We start from the raw sequence: 19,837 nt of genomic DNA on the forward strand, positions 1-19,837 counted from the left end.
ATATATATATATATATATATATATATATATGGAAGACTATATATATATGGAAGACTATATATATATCCTCTGGGGGAAGGGCAGCCCAACCTCCCTAGGGTTAGAGGATGTGGTATGCCAGCCATACCCTGCAACAGATAGGGACTAGGGGATGCTGGGACAACCTAGAGGCCAAGTTAGTTTTGATATGTTAAATAGGTACCTCAGTCAGTTGTCCTGGGTTTGAAACTCAACATCCTTCAGTCTGGTGCAGATATCTCCAGGACTGGATATATCAAACACCTCTAGTTTGGTGTTAGAGTTTAATCGGCTTATCTGGGAACAAAAAACCATGTTTGTTATAAAAAATGATGAATCTTCTGCTGGTGAATCTTTCACTGTACAAGTAGACCATCATAAGCATATTGGCCAGGATATCAAAATGATTCTTCTTCAACTGAAAGAAGACTGGGCTGAATACTAAGTGGAGAGGAAAGTTAATGAATATGTGAAGGACTCACAGCTCATGGCCTATTCTCTTACTCTGTATTTGGAGAGATAATGAAATAAAGAGATCAGTGATGATAAGGAAGATGAAAAGAAAGTAGGAGATGAAAAAGATGAAGGTGAGAAGCCTAAGATTGAAGATACATGATCAGATGAGAATGGTGATACTGGGAAAAAGAAGAAAAAGAAGACAAAACAGACTGAGGAGAGATACACAGGTCAAGAAGAACTGAACAAGTCCAAGACCATTTGTACCAGAAAACTCTAATGACATCATTCAGGAGGAATACAGTGAATCTTATAAGAGCCTCACCAGTGGAGGAAACCACTTGGAAATCAAGCCTTTTCTGTAGAAGGTCAATTGGAAGTCAGGGCGCTGTTTTTCATCCCTTGACAAGTTTACTTTGACCTTTCTGAAAAAAAGGTGAAGAATAAAGATATCAAACTCTGTGTCTATCATATGTTTATCATGGACTGTTGTGATAAGTTATAACCAGACTATTTCAACTTTATTCAAATATCTCAACAGAAAAAAATCTTGAAAGGCATCCTCAGAAACATTGTGAAAAAGTACCTGGAGCTCTTCTCTGAGCTAGCAAAAGACAAAGAGAACTAAAATAAATTCTATGCAATATTTTATAAAATTGTAAAGCTTGGAATTTATGAAGATTTCATTAAATGGTGATATTTCTCTGAGATGCTGGGCTACTATAAATCTCAGTTTGAAAACGAGAAAATGAGATGGCTTCTACCTCAGAGTATGTATCTTACACGAAGGAGACCCAGAAGTCCATCTACTACATCACTGGTGAGTGCAAAGAAAAGGTAGACAACTCTGCCTTCATGGAGTATGTGCAGAGATGAGGCTTTGAGGTGGTATATATTGACAAGTTTGGTGTATATGAATAAGTTTATTGACAAGCAGTTTGGTGGGAATAGCCTGGTCTCTATTAGCAAAGAGGGCCTGGTACTATCAGAAGAAGAGGAGGAAGATGAGGAGGAAGAGGAGGAGGAGGGGGAGAGGAAGAAGAAATTGAGAAGAGCAAAGGAAATGTTGAGAATTTCTGTTATTTCTTAAAGAGATCTTTAGATAAGAAGTTTGAGAAAGTGACAATTTCTAATAGGCTTATTTGTTGAACCAGATGAATTGTGACAAGAACCTTTGCCTGAACAGCCAAATTGGAGCAGGTCATGAAGGCTCAGGCATGTGGAGACAACTCTACAATGATCTATATGATGGCCAAAAAGAATATAGAGTTTAATGTGAAAAAAACAAGAAGACTGTCAAGGACTTGGTGTTGCTGCAGGGATTTGCTCTTGAGGATGCTCAGGCCCCTTTCACCTATATCTAGAGTCTGTGATTTGATCTATAATTTGATCTATGATTAAACTAGGCCTAAGTACTGGTGAAGATGGTGTGACAGTGGAGGAGCTGAGTATTGCTGATTCCCCGGAATGAGGGTTATAAAGATACATCTCACGTGGAAGTTTAGAATTTTCCCTAGAAAGTCTGTGCACTTTATGTAATTTCCACTATGGCTCCCCAGCATCTTTGACCCTGATCCACTAGCCTCTCTGCTGATGTTGAGTGGTTATTTTCTTCATTTCTGTTCTTAGTATCTTCAAACAGAAAAGTCCCCTGCCCCACAAAACAGGAGGATTGTTCTTTGCTTTGTTTATTTTGTTCTGAAGTTGAAAGTATGAAAAATAAAGAAATGCAGTTTTAAGAGATACCTATGATGACAATAGGGAGGCATTAAATAATTTTAAACAATCATCTGTCATCTTTTCAAAAGCCTAATTGAATGTTTGGAAGGTGAAAAGATTAGAAGAATAAGTAATCAGAATGAGAATTAATGGATGTCCAAAGTTATGGCTGGGTTGATTGGGAAAGTGATGCATGATCACTTGTGTAAGTTTGAGGTATCTCTTAATACATTCAGATAAAATGTTTATGAGCTGTTAGATTTATGAGTCTGGAACACTTGGGAGATACATGGACTTTTGATAGAGACAAGGAAGTCTCTAGTTTTAGAATCAATTGCAAAAACATAAGGTCATACCAAAAGATTATCCAGAGTGAAAAGAGAAGATTATATCTTCTTAGGAACAGTGGAAGCCATTTGTAGAGAAGATTCCAATGTTGTGATGTAAATAGAAAGAAATGCAAGAGTTGCTTTCTGTATGAGTTCTACTAAGTGGATATATCTGCTTCCTGAATGAAGGAGTATCTCCCACACATCTTTGGAAACACCCTTTGGAATTTATATTTATTTTCATTTGGTTAAAATAAATAAAGCTCAACTCCATAAGTCTTTGTAGTCATATTAAATAAGGCCAATTCTAGACAATAGTGAAATACAAGGGCTGCTTCCTTCCAATTGGCAGTATGTATGACACTTTGAATCACAATTCAAATGGTTTATTCATCTCTGTAGTCCATGTACCCATTCTGATTCATTCACATGTTCACAGCATCCTCCCTCCTCCTAGCACTTATTTTTAAATAAACAAAACTGTGAACTACAAACCTCTACTAATAAAGTACATACAGCTAACATTATATGAACTCAACATATATCTATGCATGTGGTAACAATTATCACAAGTCGGACTTCTCTATCCTCTGTGGGTTCTAGAGATAAAACTTAAGTATGTAATCAAACTTTCACAACAAGCTCTTTTACATGCTGAGCCATCTCACCTACCTCATACTTGGTTTTAAAGTATATAAACATTTACCTTTTCTAACTCAAACTCTGTCTACTGTAGAAAATATAGAAGATGAAGAACAGCATAAGCAAGTGAAATCACCTCTAATCGCACTGTCCTCTTGCTGTTTCTTTCGGTGAATATGCATAATTTAAAAAATCATCTTATACACGTAGAGTTTTATTTAATACTTAATTAATATATTATGTAAATTTACTCTTAATACAGATTGTTTGATATGATTTTAATGGATTCAGAAGTTGCAGAACATTGATTTGATACATGATATTTTCTTAGGCTTGGCTATNTAAATGGATATTTAAAACAACAATACAGTATTGCTATTTAATTGTCCTATTTGGTATTGCAAATGACTGATAGCACCAGAGGAATAAATAATAATACACATGATATCTATGAAAAGGCATAAAAGTGACTCTCAAAATGATTTTGTAAATGAACCAAGAAAGTAGATATACAGAAGACAAGAAAGGTGAANAGGAATAAAGCTCTGAATTAAGTGAAGTCTTAGAAATGGATAGTTCTCTTCAACATCCTCTAAGTAAGGATAGTTTTTGTCTTGTTGACTATCCATTAACCATCAAAATGTCAAAACCTACAATATCTCAAAGTGCTTCTCTGACTCTTGTTTTCTGTTTTTGTGTTTGTTTTTAAAGCAGGAAGTAGTATATATACCAGTGGATCTTAACATCCGAGTTAGAAAATGTCTTCATATAGGCATGCAGTAGTCTGTACCCCACTGTGCTTTTGTCTTTCTTAGCCGACTGTAAGTTCTATATAAGAGTTGAAAGCTATGTTGAGGGATATGCCTCAGTAAATCATTTACCACATAAACATGACGAACAGAGTTGAATCCCCAGAACAGAATCCACCTAAAAGGTGAGCAGGCATCGCAGCTTGTTTGTGATTACATTATGTCGAGGTAATTTGGGAGCAAACTAGCCAGATTATCTTTAGGTCCAGTAAGGGCCCTGATTCAATATATAATGTGGAGAGTAAGGAAGACACCCAATGTTTATTCTATTTATAGGACATTGTAGAGGGCTGCCCTTTTCTAACATTTCATACAACTCAGAGGGTTATGTTATTTACCTCTCTCCTCTCTGCTATTTTCTTTTCTAATTCACTTGTAAGAATATTTTCATGTTGCTCTCATGCTCTCCCAAAACAGTACCACGCATTGCCCTCTGCAATGAGTATCAGGCACTATCTTTTTACTTGCTATAGAGAAAGTGAGAGGTGAGGTTTTATTCAGATTGCCAATGAAAAACAAGGAGTTTGTATAAACAATGTAATGATAAATTGGACATCTTCAATAATCAGACTGACTGGCCCAGTGATTTGAACAGTTGGGTTCTTTAAAGACGCACACTGAGAAAAGGTCACATGTGAGAGATTTATCGAGGTGTTTTCAGAAAATTAGTACCAGAACCTCAGGAAAGGAAGTCGGACCAGGCAGAAGTTGAATGTTAACACTACTCCAAACCAGGTATCAAATAACTCTGAAGTTGTCACAAACACTCAGGGTTGCCTTACTTCGCAGAACAGGGGCTATCTATGTCTTTATACTTTTCTATAATGATCACTGGATACAATTTGCGCCTGAGAAAAACATATAGCCTAAAACAAAGCAGCTATTTGCACATGAGGAAAACTTATGTGGGAGGCTGACAGCTAAAGACTGTCTCATGGCTACATTCCCAGAAGCTGGAGGAATGAGTTCTTTGGCCCTAAAGATGGATCTGGATGGCATAACACAGTGTCTACTATACTTAGAATGAATTTACAGACTTGTTCTAAAGTTTGTATCAGAGCTGGTTGAAACATTTGATTTGAGATAGCAAGTACTTGGGAAGAAAAGGGGAACCAAGAGATACTTAAATGACCCTGTGTTGTACCATGTGACCTAGTATCCCCAGATACCACAGACAAGACTAGCAGGAACATTCATCTCTAAAGAAGCAGCACACCATATATGCCTAGTGGTTCAGGAGGTAGTCTCTGTGCACATTATGTATCAGGAATAGTAATGATGGGTTGGATTAATTTGTTATCTTCCTGATACATATAGCAAAACCCCAAAATGCCAAAATGAAAGAGTAGAGAAAGATTTTAAAGCAATAGAAGTTAATATATATATATATATATATATATATATATATATATATATATATATAAAATGAGAAGACTGATAGTGAGGCCCTTGAAGCAAATTTGAATACAAACTCTAAGCATAAGGAACAGTATGAAGAAAGATGGAGAAAGTGAGGCCAGCACAATCATCAATGCCCAACATAAGTGCACACTTTTAGTGACTAGTAAAGTATAAATTAAAACACTATTTAGACATTGTCTGCTTTAACAACAAAAATTATCCCACAGTGCCCTTCAAATTTCCCAGTGAATCAGAATCGACCAAAGAACTTTTAGAAAAATACACTGTTGATCCCTGAACTCACTTCTGAAAATTCTGTTTAATCCTCATCAGAGACCTAAAGTCCATATTTTAACAAGCTATGTGGGTAATGATTATGTAGGAAGTCAACGAACTGGAGTTTGAGAATCACTTTCTGAGGGCGGGATTCTGCATACCAAGTGCTGTTATTCAGTTTAGACTCAGTCCTAGGAAGAAATCATTTTTACTATTCAACTGCCCAAAGTAACACCATTTTTGTCCTAGTTTTGGCTAACTTCACCCAACAGTCCCAAGCCCCCACTGACTACATCCTGCTGAGTAGAACATTCTCCTGCAGCTGCATTTGCAACTTGGAGAGGTCCATTGTTTTACAACATAAAACAAATCAACTGAACTGAAACTTGAGACTTCTGCTCCTTGGCCTGCCTCAGGTATGATGTAATTGTGGTTTGTGGATTTATAAACTTTACCCTGCATCTTTCTAGGCTGGAGTGCAGAGCTCTTTCTGTCACAAGCCTGCTCTTGACTGCCAGCAAATAACGGACTTTTAATTTGACCTTCATTAAGTGGCATTCTCCTGTGTCTTGCGTGGGTACAGCACTATGGTGACTGAGCAGGCATTAATAGGGATATCTGTATTACTAAGTAAGACTGGAAATGAATGGAATCGCATTCATCACTGCTGCAGTAATTACTCTTTTTTTTTTTTTTTGATGTGGCATCAAACCTCGAAGCTCCTGCTTAGAAAGCAGGACATGCATTTCTTTGATTGACTTGTTAGCAAAGTGATTAAGCTTTTATTGCATTTTGGTGATTTTTTAAAATATCTTTTGTAAACATATCTATCTATACATAGAAAATACTTATTCTGAAGTGTCTTCTAGAGAATGAAATCTTAGTGCTATTATGTCTGAAATTTAGGAAAAATATAGTGTATACCAGAAGATGGCCTACACATATGGACTGAATGTTTAATGGATTGACACATTTTAAAAATGTGTGGTATCTCTTGGATCTTTCCTATCTATATACCCATAAATGCTTAGGATTCTGTAAGTGTTCTACTGATTGATGGGTGAATTCACTGATTCTCAAATCAAAATCATGGTAATATTTGCTATTCTTATCCACCTTTGTCCTTTCCTCTGCCTCTTTAGACTCTAGATATTGTAAAAATCTAAGAAACCTTGTAGTTTTGAAGGTCCCAAGTTGGCCTATATTTTAAAGCTTACCTTCTCAGAGAGGTGATAGCACTTCCGAGGAACTAAAACTGGTTTTTAGGGCTTTAAAAATAGGTATGTTGCAAGACAATGTGGCACATGCTTTTAATCCCAGCACTGGGGAGGTAGAGGCAGATGGATCTTTCTGAGTCTGAGGCCAGCCTGGTGGTCAACATAGGGAGTTTCAGGAAAGCCAGAACTATCAAAAAATACCCTGTCTCAAAACAACAACAACAACAACAGAAATAGGTATCTAACTGACTCAAGGCCCTTCTAAAGGTCACTCAGTTCATAACTAGTCATATGATGCAATTGTGGAATTGAGTTTCTGAAGGAAGTTTTGGAATAAATATGTAAATAGATCAAAATATTGGTGAGTAATAATCAAAACAAGATTGAAAATACTTTTTTATATTTAAACTTTTAGCTTATTTTCTCTGTTCCTCTCTGTCTCTATCTCCCTACCCTCCCCCTGTGGGGGAGGGTTATAAAGGTGGGGGTGTGCAAACATGCACACTACAACATACATGTAAAACTCAAAGGACAACTATTAGGAGTCATTTCACCATGGGAGTCCTAAGAATTGAACTCAGGTCGCCTGGCTTGGCAGCAGACCCCTTTAATTTTACCTTGTGAGCCAACCTGCCAGCCCTGAAAGTACTTTTAATAGCTTTACAAAACTCTGAACTTCTAGCTAAGATCTGGTCTTTGCCTCACTGCACACAGAGATTGCTGTGAGCAGTTTGAGTAGTAGACTGGCAGAATGAATCATTCAGGAGACCTGGCTTTCTGGCTAGCCATTAAAGACATCCTGGGTAACATTACATTAGCCTCCAAGTATTCTGTTTGAGGAGTACCTGAAGAGTTAGCACTGCTCAGAGGAGCTTGAAGAATTTAATTTAATATAGTGAACAAGATTTTAAAGGATACCTAGACTTTTTCTTGATGGAGGCTTTTATTAGTTACTTTGCTTTTGTGATCAGATATCTAATAGCAGTAATTAAGGGAGGAATTATTTTGGCTGGCAGTCCCAGAGAACATAGTCTACTGTGACTGGCTCTGTTGTTTTTGACATACATGTGGCAGAGCATTTATGGAGGAAGAAGTTGTTTGCTGTACAGTGTTAAGGAAGTGGAGTGAGAGGTAGGAAGGGGGCAGGGCCAAGATACCACTGCCAAGGACACTGCTTGAGGGGCCTGTTTTTCTCTAGCAACACCTCACCTTTTCAACTTTCTAGAGCCTCCCCAAATAGTACCAACATCACTAGGAGAGCCTTTGGAGCAAACATTTTAGCTCAGACCACAAGAAAAGACCCTTAGGGAGTCATTCTTGGGGAAATGGAAATCAAGTGATAAGAATAATAATGGTATTATTGAAACGCAAAACTAACTGAATAGTTCAAAATGTTGTTCTGTCAGAGATGCCTCAAGACATAGATAAGAAAGAACAGGAGCCTAGAAGTTAGTGAATCTAAATATTATGACAAAGTTCAACATGCTAGATATAAAAGGCAAGAAATTTTAAAAAATCAAGATAGTGTTTGAGATCATTTCTATTAGGAAATTGATGCAATTTATCTCCATGATCTAGAATTAAATGGACTTGCTTTGTTGTTGTTGTTGTTGTTGCTTTTCGGGTTGTTTGTTTGTTTGTTTGTTTTCCAATTCAGGGCATTTGCTCATATTCAAAACTAAACTAGTTCTGTTTATGTGAATAATGCATTAATTAAAGTATAGTTACTAAGTATATATGTGAACTATAGGGAAGAAAATCAGAAATACAAATATGAGTAACAAATATAGCATACAAAGTTATGTCTCTCAAAGTGTCAAAATATCAACTCAGAGCTTCACATTAGTCTCTTACAGAAGAGTTTACTCTGCTCATATTCTGTAAATTATTGGCAAATGTCTGTAGCCTATTGAATATTGCCTATTGGCAAATGTCTATAGCCTATATTTCTTGAATGTTATTTTTTTCAATTAAGCATGCAGAAATGCATCTGAAGTATTTATAAAATAGTATTGATTAAATTTTAATGTATTTTAATTATTATATTTATATTATAGCATATGCTATATACTTTTATCCTTTGTGTTATAGCATAAGCAATTCTTGCCATTACTTTAGAATGATATTCAAAAACATCTGACAATGTTTTAGGGCTTCTAGGCTGAATGTCTTACATACCAAATTTATTTCCCATATCCTTAAGTTATTTTGCTGGATCCCCTGTGCCAGGAAAGGCTAAACTGTACAGATACCCACATAAGTTCCATTGTCTTGTGGTATGTCAGGAGAGAGCACTTGAAGTAATAAAGAGTTGGAAAGAGACTAAGAAATGTATCCATTATTACTTCCTCTGCATGATCATCAAAGCTTATTTGAAGACCTCAGTTGCTATACATATGCTATATCATCATCCAGTGCTAGCATCTTCTTCTTTCTTCATTATTTAGAATTCTTGGTGTTGTTAACCTTGGGGCATTACTATCTCTAGTTTTATAAATGGTGCCCATGTCTTTATAAATGATCCAATATTTAAATTCGTATCAGTTATTCACAGTGATTATTCTTTCTATTCTGTAGAACCCATACTAAAATTCTATTGTAGTAAATTCTGGGGTTGTGCCAGATCAGTGACCTTTTAATGGATTATGCTACATATAAGCTAAATTTTTAAAAGAGGCATTTTTAACTTTCTTTTATTCACTTTTATTAAAAATGGATGTTTTTCCTCAAATAATATAACCTAATTCTGGTATCCCCTCCCCTCTTCGTCCCCTCCAGTTCATCCCCACTGCCTCTCCCATCTGGATCTATCTCCTTTCTCTCTCTTTAGAAAACAAACAGGCTTCTAATGGATGATATGATATGATGTGATATGACAAGGAAAGCACCCAGGAAACAGCACATGAAACAAATACAGATACTGAGGTGCATTCATTTGTGCATTCAGGAATTCCATAAAAACCCTAAACTGGAAGCCATAACATATATGAAAGGACATGTAAGATTAAAACAGAGATTTCACTGAGTTCATTTGCTCTTGGGCATCTATAGCTGGAAAGCAATCTACCCTCAGTTTGTTTCATCAATGAGAACCATTTGGAGAAAACTCAACTTTCATTTGCAAGCAGTTATCAGTTGGAGATAACTTCTGGGTTAGGGGTAGGGGCATGTGTCCATTTCTCCTTTTAGCTCAAGGATCCCATCTGAGGCAGACCTGTGCAGGGCCTATGCAGGTTGTGTCAGTCTCTGTGAGTTCATATGTGTATTGATCATGTTGATTTAGAAAAGAGACTTACTTTTTTGGTATCCTTCATCTCCTCCAGCTATTACATTCTTTCTGCCTTCTCTTCCATAGAGTTCCCTGAGCCTAGGTGGTGGTGGGGATTTGATGGAGATATCAGTTCAGGGATGAGTGTCTGAAGTCTCTCACTCTCTATATAATGCCTAGCTGTTGGTCTTTATATTTGTTACTCTCTGCTGCAGGAGGAAGCTTCTCAGGTGCTTAACAATTGTTGAGCAAGGAACAAATATATGAGTTTAGGCGGATATCATTAGAAGCCCCTTATTGGGACACTTCTTCAAACATGTTTACTGTTTCTCTATTCATAGTGGCGAGGAATTGGAAATAAACAAAATGTCTCTCAACAGATGAATGAATAAAGAACATATGGTACATTTATACACTGGAATATTACTCAGCTATTAAAAATATTGAAACCATGAAATTCACAGGTAAATGTATAGGACTAGAAAAAATGATCCCAAGTGAAATAACCCAGACTCAGAAAGACAAATACAGTATATATTGACTTATACAGATATTAGCTGTTAAGTCAATGATAACTAAACTGCAATCCATACAGCTACAGAGATTAGATATAGAATAAGAGACAATGTGAGGTGGGGCAGATGTCTCTAGGAAAAGAAATAGAATAAATAGCTATAGATAGATGGGGCAGGGAACTGGAACCAGATGGTAAAGTGAGGAACAGTAGGGGAGGTAGGAGTTGAGAGAGGAAATATGAGGAGAGACAGCAAGAATTGTTTTACATTTGAGACGTAGTATGGAAACTTAATAGAGTAGAAGATACTGTGTGTGTGTGTGTGTGTGTGTGTGTGTGTGTGTGTGTTGTAAATGAAATTGCCGAGTAATGGGGAAAGTCCCAATTGGTCATCTCTTGTCACCAAACAAACCTTTCAATACTTGTGATAGGTTATTTCTAATTGAGTTGTTGGCCAAAGGGGCCCCTTGGAAATCCCCCAAACAACCCAGGCTGTTGCCATAAGTGTAGGTTGCTCATCATAAACTGATGACAAGGCCCTATTACTGAAGACAACACTCACACAACTCATTGAACATGGAGAAGTTGCTCTGGTGCCTGCATACCCCTACATGTACTAGCATCTTTGGTACTAGAAGGTACTCTGAATGTTACCAAAGGTGAAATGTAAACACCAACCCAATCTCAAACCCTTTGATCTACCTGCAAGATATGTTGCTGCAATGGTTACACAAACCTGTTGTGGGTTACCTTGGTGCTGTTTGTATTTTGATGTTATGATGAGGAGCAGATCATGTACTCAGGGGATTCCACGTGAACCTGCTCCCCATTTTAACTGGTCAAATAAAGGCTAAAGCCTGTGATTGGGCAGTGGAAGGGAAAGGTGGAGCTGGAAGTTTTAGAGAAGGAGAGAGAGAAAGAAGGAAGAGGAGGTAGAAGATGAAACAGAACCATGTGGCCTGGAGAAGCTGCAAGCAGCAAGGGATATCCTGGCTGGGGAATAGAGTAGTGTAGTAGGAAATCTGCCCAATTTAGGTACACAGTTTATAAATATTATGTGTTGTGTGTTTTTTTTGCATGGGCATATTGGGGTAGGATATTCTTCACCCAGCAATTGTGCTATCTGGCTGATTTTAAAGTGTTAGAAATGTCTGGTTTTTTCTCGGAGACTCAGGTGGGCAGGAGAGAAAGAACACAGCCAAGGCCGAATTCGCCCAGGCTTTAGAATGAGAGGATTGGGCAAAGGACTGAGCTCCAGGGGAGAGGTAACTACAGTAGATTGTGGATTGGTGAGACAGTGATCTCAGAGCCCTGGAGAGGCAAAGCCAGCATTTGTGGGAGAGGCATTGGCTAGCAGGTGGGTGGATGCTGGTCCTAAAGCCTCCCCAGACCAGGCATGTTTTTTTTTTTTTTAATTACACACAACATAAACCTTGTAGGAGTAACTAAAATATATCTAATTTGATTTAAGGCTCAGTCCACAGATGGAACCCATACCTGACACTGCATCAGCGAACAAGAACCTGACACTAGATAGCCCAGAGACTTAGTGTAAAAGCAAATACTACTGTTCTATTAATAGGACATTAAAAAAAACTTTCTAAGTTAAAAATATCAGTAAATGACTTAGTTACAGCTCACCTAGAAAAATTGGACTCTTTTGCACAGATAGTAACTATTCTGGTGTGGAATACAATTACATTCCATGTAAATCAAGTTGACTTATACTAATTTAGAAGAAGAGCTATTGGTAATATAAACCTTTTACTTTCAAATTGAGGCAAGCAAAATAAACAATGGATATTTCTAAAGGTACCACCACCACCAACAACAACAACAAAGTTTTACCTCAGAGAGCTCTGATTTTATTACTAAGAACAGTAACAAAATCAATTTCCTATGGATACAAAATATTTTTGTTATTCCCTTCAAACCAGAACTAATAATTTAAAATAGTTCAAATAGACTTAAAAGTGCCTCAAGCCTCATGTAGATTTAAATAGCAATTTGCATCTCTATCTCTCAGTGTATACGTTTTTAATTACAGAAAGTATAGGTAAATTGCTCCTTGATTTTGCATATATAAACAGCTCCAAAGGTAGCATACAAGTGATAATTTAGATTTGACAAGATATCCCTAGGATGTGTGCATGGAACCATTTAGCACTGACTGCTTGAGACTGAAAAATAAACAATAAATCTCAGAGCAACAGAAGCAGAAACATGTCATCATTTCACTTTTGGAAATCCTGTACTTCAGCTTTGTTCCTTGGAAATAGAAGACTCTGCCATCTCCTCATTCTTTCCATTTGGAGGCGTGACCAGATTAATATGAAACTAGTTTCTAATCCATACGATGTGTCAACAATTTCATTCCTCTTTTAGTTTTTCAAAAGAAAATTAAATGCAAAGTCCCCCCCACACCCCGCCCAGCTAGGACTGTAATTAGTTAATATCTTTTAAATAACTTACTACAGAGAGCTTTATAAAAGGGGGGAGGGGCAGTACTTGGCATAGGTAAAAGCAGATCGACCAGACAGATGTACTTCCTACTCACATTAGAATTCCTCTAGGGTTGTATATGTCAACCTTAAGGCAGATGGCTCAATAATTACTTGTGAAGAGTTCATGAAGACCAGATATTCAGGTCAGTGAAGATGGTAGAAATTTCCATAGACATGAAAACATTCCATATTAGAAATATAGGCAGAAGAAATAACTGTCCTTATCCCCCAAGACACACACATGCAACAGCAGGGTCTAAGTCACTGTGGACACTTGAATTTAATTGAAGTGAACACTAATTGAATCATTGAATTCCCAATGAGGGAAGAAAAACAAGAATTATAGGCATGTTATGGACATGTGATAGTTTTTTTTGTTTCTTTTTCCCCTCAGATCCCAACTGAAGTCTAGGTTGGAAACCTAGTCATTTATTCCCATTGACAGGCCCATCTGGCATTCATGTCAGGAGGTAAGCAGGGCCACCTTATGCTTTATAGTGATGGAGAATCTGGCACTGGATCCCCATGGGGCGCTTAGTCAGCAGATAAGTCCCTTGAGTAGATTCCCAGAGCTAGAGTGACAAAGAGCTTTGGCTAATCTTTATTTTTTCTCATTGGATTTGGCTGCTAGAATTATGGGACCAAACCACAATTTGGCATGCAAAAGACATAATAATGATTATTTTATCTTAGGCTGTTTGTAGATTTGAGATTCTCCTGTGGAGTATGAGAGTTAGAAAGAAGATAAGTTACATAACAGAGGGAAGTAAACACAGATTGGCTAACTGAGTAGTATTTGGGATTTTCATTGATAAAAGCAGAATATTTGCTGTGTAAAGAAAAGCAAGAGCACCTTTTCATTAATTTTATTTTGTCAGTTGTGCTGCAAGGTTTTTCTGCCACTAAAATAATTACACTGCCAGAGTCGTATTTCTTACAAGACAAGAAGTATTTATATACATATGCATACCCTGCATTATCTATCTATCTCTATCTATCTCTATCTATCTATCTATCTATCTATCTATCTATCTATCTATCTATCATTAGTACTTTTACTTTATAATTCAAAATTTACCCTATTGACCTATATTTAACATGAAAATATTTTAGACACTTCTTCAGCATGTTTACAGTCAAGCAACACTTACTACATATATTAAAATGTATCACATTATCTAGCCACTTGATTCTGGGTGATCTCTCTAAAGCATTTAATATCCTTATCACTTATCCATCCCTTTTATCACACAACAATCAAACAAGTTTGACATGAAAAAGTATCTTTCTATTTTTGTAAGTAGTTGAAATATTATTTTCTTAAAGGTAAACAGAAAACATTTTAATCCATTCAATTATCTATTCTTAAAACAGGTATCCCCCTGGAGCTCGTGTCTCTAGCTGCATATGAATCAGAAAATGGCCTAGTTGGCCATCAGTGGAAAGAGAGGACTATTGGTCATGCAAACTTTATATGCCTCAGTACAGGGGAACTAGAGGGCCAAGAAGTGGGAGTGGGTGGGTGAGGGAGTGGGTGGGGGAGCGTGTGGGGGACTTTTGGGATAGCATTGGAAATGTATATGAAATAAATATCCAATAAAAAAATAATAAAAAAAATTGAACCAAGGCGGGGATGCGGCAGGTGAGAAAAAAGCTGTCTTGGAAGTGACAAGGGACATTCAGACCACAAGATAACCATCATGATGAAACATTACAATCCTGGTGACATACCAAGACATCTTAAGAAGACTCAGATTAGCTATAAAGGCTGGTTTATAGTCACAGGCATATAGCTACTCAAAAGACTAAGAACTGGTTTCACCTTGAGGCAATTTACCTAGAGGAAATTAGAACTGAAGTGAGCCTACTCATAAGTATCAGATAACTTAGTCACAAATTCTCACCTCCTTCAGTTGCGAGAGATTATTTCTCAAAGTAGATTTATGAAAAATAAATAAGTAAAACCTCCAAATTAGCCCTCCATAATCAGTCCTTTTAAATCAGGCACAGGTACACCAAGGTGAGGCTGTCCAAACATATTTATTGTAGAAAAATATACACTATGCAATGATTCGGGTCTACACTGAACATATCATGTCATCTCCATCAAAATTCAATTACTTTCTTACCTGGAAATGCTATTTAGTTTTGTTTTCCCAGCTGTGATTATGAATATAAGCCAATGAAGAATCCACTCTAAAAATGTACATAGCTTTAACTCAAACACTCTAATGTTGGTACATGCTGAATGTTTAAATAAGTGCTATAAAATTATTACCATGAGCAAGTTACATAGATCATTAATCTCTAATTGTATATATAAGCAGATATAAAGATGACTCTGTAAGTATTTCCTAGATACCTTTAACTCAAGATGACCCAAATTATAGAACATGATGATGAATGCTTATAATCCTAGAACATCAGGAACTAAGACAGAACATTAGTTTGAGGTTAGCTTGAATTACATAGTGGAATCTCGTCTTAAAGAAAAGTCACAAAGTAAACTGAATACCTGCCCTATGTCCCTGTGATACAAATTTATACTCCCTTAACTACTTCATTGTTACAGGATATTTGATCATACCATGAAACCTAAGATAGTGCTATTTACTAGAAAAACCTGTTTTTAGTTGTGGTGTGCCTCAGCCCTAGCACATACCTTTAATTCAAGAGTGTTCTGTTTATTGTAAACAGGATTAAATAAAGTCAACCACAGGTCAAGAGGCAGAACAAGCAATCAGTTGACATGGGGTGAACATAGGAAAAACCATAGTGAGTAAGAGGAAAGTAGAACAGACAGAAATGAATAGGAAGTTTAAGGGAGGGACATCCAGTTTGAGGGGGGTTTGAGGTGGCATGAAGAAGGAAAACTTTTCTTTTCCTTTTGGGATGTCAGCTGTGGAGGAAGGACAACTGGGTGATTTCTCTGCCTCTCTTGAGTTAGTAGGTTTTCTGCCCAGCATCTGGCTCCTGAGTCTTTATTGGTAAAATCAAATGATCAAGATTTTATTGAAAACACTTCACTGTCTTAGATAAATATCATGAAGGTTGGGAATTAGTCCAAAGTCCTTTCTCTCAATAATGCCTAAACTTCTAGTTATTTCCCAAAACCAATTCCTCTTTTTCCTAGACATGGAGATAGACAGCATTGCCTGGCTTCACCAGTAAGTGTGGCCATAATACTGAGTACTAGAAAATTGAATGCTATGAATATTTCCTCATCGAAGCTTTGAAAATGAGGGCCTGCTTCATTCACATTGCCTCCTTCCTGAGACCATCAAGAAGTTTTAATGGGAAGTAGAACTGTAAAAATACAAGGGTGTTGCCAGGAAGTGGTGGCACATGCCTTTAATCCCAGCACTTGGGAGGCAGAGGCAGGCAGATTTCTGAGTTCCAGACCAGCCTGGTCTACAAAGTGAGTTTCAGGTCAGCCAGGGCTGCACAGAGAAACCCTGTCTCGAAACAAACAAACAAACAAAACACAAGGCCGTCAACGAATATTTACTTCAACAGTTACATTAGGAAGAAATAAACATTTATGTTCACCAATCTATCTTATGTACTGCAGTTTATTATACCTGAGAAATACACGGATATTTCTAAGTTAGCCAATTCTGTCTTATAGACAGCTTTCAGACTTTTCCCACAACCTTTAGGCCAAGTTTCCCCTTCTTTTGTTCAGATTTTCACCCATCTTGGAGTAAGGCCCATAAATAGTCCCTTAGTCTCTTTTTCTCTCTTTGGCATTGCTTCCCTCAAAAGCATTATCATAATGTTTCAACAAAAACCTTTCCACGGTGTTAAGAAATAATATACTACTAACCAAATCACCATCACCTATGTAAATTTTATTTTCTGAGTACTGAAAGGTATTCATACTCTATTCCCAGACTCGTTTGTTAGGTCTACTTCTTTGTATCATCCACCTTATACCCAGTGACCCACTGATTTATTTCCAGGTCCAAGAAGATGCTCATTGATGCCTTTCTTCTTAGAATTCACTTCTTTTGCCTCTTGATCCTCTAGTTTAGTGCAACTTGGGTCATTCTCTAGTTTGCCTCATACTCATACTCATTCTCTAGTTTGCCTCTCTGTTGCCATGAGAAAGTACTCACTGTAAGTAACCTGGAGAGGAAAGTTTCATTACCAAGTAAAGTCAGGGCAGGAATTCAAGGCAGTAACCTAGAAGTAGGAACAAATCCAAAGGGCATGGACGAGTGTTGTTTACTGGCTTGCTATTCTTGGCTCATTCAGCTTTCTTTCTTATACAACCCAGGACCACCTGCCCAGGGGTGGTGCCACCCACAGTGGGCTGTGCACTCCAACACCAATCATTAATCAAGACAATGCCCAATAGATCTATCCACAGGTCAGTCTGATAGTGGCAGCTACTCAATTGAATTTCCTCTTTCTGGTGACTCAAATTTGTTCTTGTATGGTGATTCTAGTTTGTTTCAAGTTGACAAAACTTAACCAGCACAGCTCCTAAGGATAAGAGTATTGCTATTGCCAGGAATACCACCTTCACTTGGTAGGTCCTTTTAAGTTCTTCCAAATGGAAACTGTGCTCATGTAAAATTACTAGCAATGAAACTTGTATCAATAATTCAAGCAATAATTATAGGGATGACTTTTGTCTATAAAATACTGCACCTTTAATACAGTCTCTAATTACTGATTTGAATCATTCTAAAGATTTTCTTTAGGCACTCCAACAGTCAGGAAGTTCATGTCACAGATTATTTTCCTTAGGAAATCATAAAACATGTTATCATTTAATATACAGTACCCCACCCTCATTTCTGATGAAATGAGCAATCTGTGATTTATTTCTTCCAGCACTGTAGAAATTAAAGCCCCCTAATAATACTGTTTTTCTCGACTATGATGTTCTCATACCACCTGCTAATAAGATAAAATGTTTTCCCACACAATTTGTATATGTTGCTCAATTTGAAGGAGGCAAGCTGAGAAATTTATTGGAGAATGGAATTTGAGTGGGAGAATATAAACTGAACACTATTGAGATAACCATTCTTGTTTTACTTCCTTGAAAGAACATTAAGAATAATCCCATAATCATCTTTCTTTCTTCCTCTAGTAACATTTCTTCTACAGATTCTATTACTAATATCTTGGTTTTAACAAGAGTTAACATTTAAGGAGCTCTTACAATGTGTGATATATTTTCCTAGGAGATATCTATATATCTATATCTATACATAGAGATAGAGATAGAGATAGATAGATAGATAGATAGATAGATAGATAGATAGATAGATAGATAGATAGATAAACAGGAAATATTAAAAAAGACTATCAATATCCTGTGCTAAACCAGTTACCAGCAGGCCACATGGCACTAGTGGGGTGTTCTCCTCTCGGCAGACTCTCTGGCCTGATAGTTCCCAAAACTTCTCTACATAACTCACTAAGTTCCCTCTGGTGGATCATTTCCACACCAGCTCATGCTTCAAAACCCCCCACAGCCTTTGGGGGGTAAACCAAGGTTTACCTTTGGGTAAACCCACGCTTTACCATTGGCTGTACCTTTCTCTCTGGAACCCAGTCGAGTCACTTGGAGAAGAAAAACACCACACAAATCTAGTTCAGAAACAATGGTCACTCAATCTCTGCGTACAACAACTAGAATCCTAATCTTGCCAGCCATATGAAATCTAAACCCTCTGTTGGTGGATCTACCATAAAACTGGAAGACACTAGCAGCTACATCTTGCCCTTTCGCTGTCCCTGATCCCAAGACCCTAACACTTTCCTGTTTCCTCTCTCTCACCATCCAACCCGGAAGACCTGCCTACTCGCCCAGGGATTGATCCCTTTATTCATTCAGGGAGGTTCACAAGAAGTCACCTGAGTATGTGACTCATTCAAACAAACCCTCCTAGGAGAGCAGAATTAACATCAAAATACAGGCAGCACAGAGCCATCCACAACATATGATTATATATATATATATATATATATATATATATATATATATATATATATTTATCTTCCATTAATCTGGATATTTCTTTTTTTTTATCAGATCACTTTATTCTTACCATTTAAAAAAAAAGCAATTAAGGATATAAAAGAACATTCTAATGTCAGTTCTGCCTTTGGGCATATACACAAAGGATGCTTCATCCTACCATAAGGACACTTACTCAACCATGTTTATTGGTACTCTATAAATGACATCCAGAAATGGAAAACAACCTAGATATCCCTCAACAGAAGAATGGATAAAGAAAATGTGAAACATTTACAAAATGGACTATTACTCAGCTGTTAAAAAATGACATCATGAAATTTGCAGGCTTGAAGGAACTAAAGGGGATGGCAACCCCATAGGAAGACCAACAGTGTCAATTGACCTGGACCCCTTGGAGCTCCCAGAGACTGAACCACCAACCAAAGAGATGGTCTGGGACGCTCAGCACATATGCAGCAGAGTGCTGTCTTGTCTGGCCTTGGTGGGAGAGCATGTGTCTAATTCTGTAGAGACTTGATGTATCAGGGTTGGGGGGTACAGGGAGGCATCCTCTCTGAGGTGAAGGGGGATAGAGGAAGAACTCTAGAAGGGGAGACTGGGATGGGGGTTAACTAATATTTGGGATGTAAACAAATAAAATAATTAATTGGTAAATTGTAGATAAATAAATCTCACACAAGAAT

At 37.3% G+C, this 19,837-nt stretch overlaps 1 pseudogene; it reads left to right on the forward strand.

Moving 5' to 3' along the window:
• Positions 1–1,875, forward strand: part of LOC110286434 — a 5,560-nt pseudogene extending 3,685 nt beyond the window's left edge.
• The last annotated feature ends 17,962 nt before the right edge of the window (positions 1,876–19,837 follow it).

The sequence above is a fragment of the Mus caroli genome, chromosome X, assembly GCF_900094665.2.
Source record: "Mus caroli chromosome X, CAROLI_EIJ_v1.1, whole genome shotgun sequence".
NCBI classification, from domain to species: domain Eukaryota; kingdom Metazoa; phylum Chordata; class Mammalia; order Rodentia; family Muridae; genus Mus; species Mus caroli.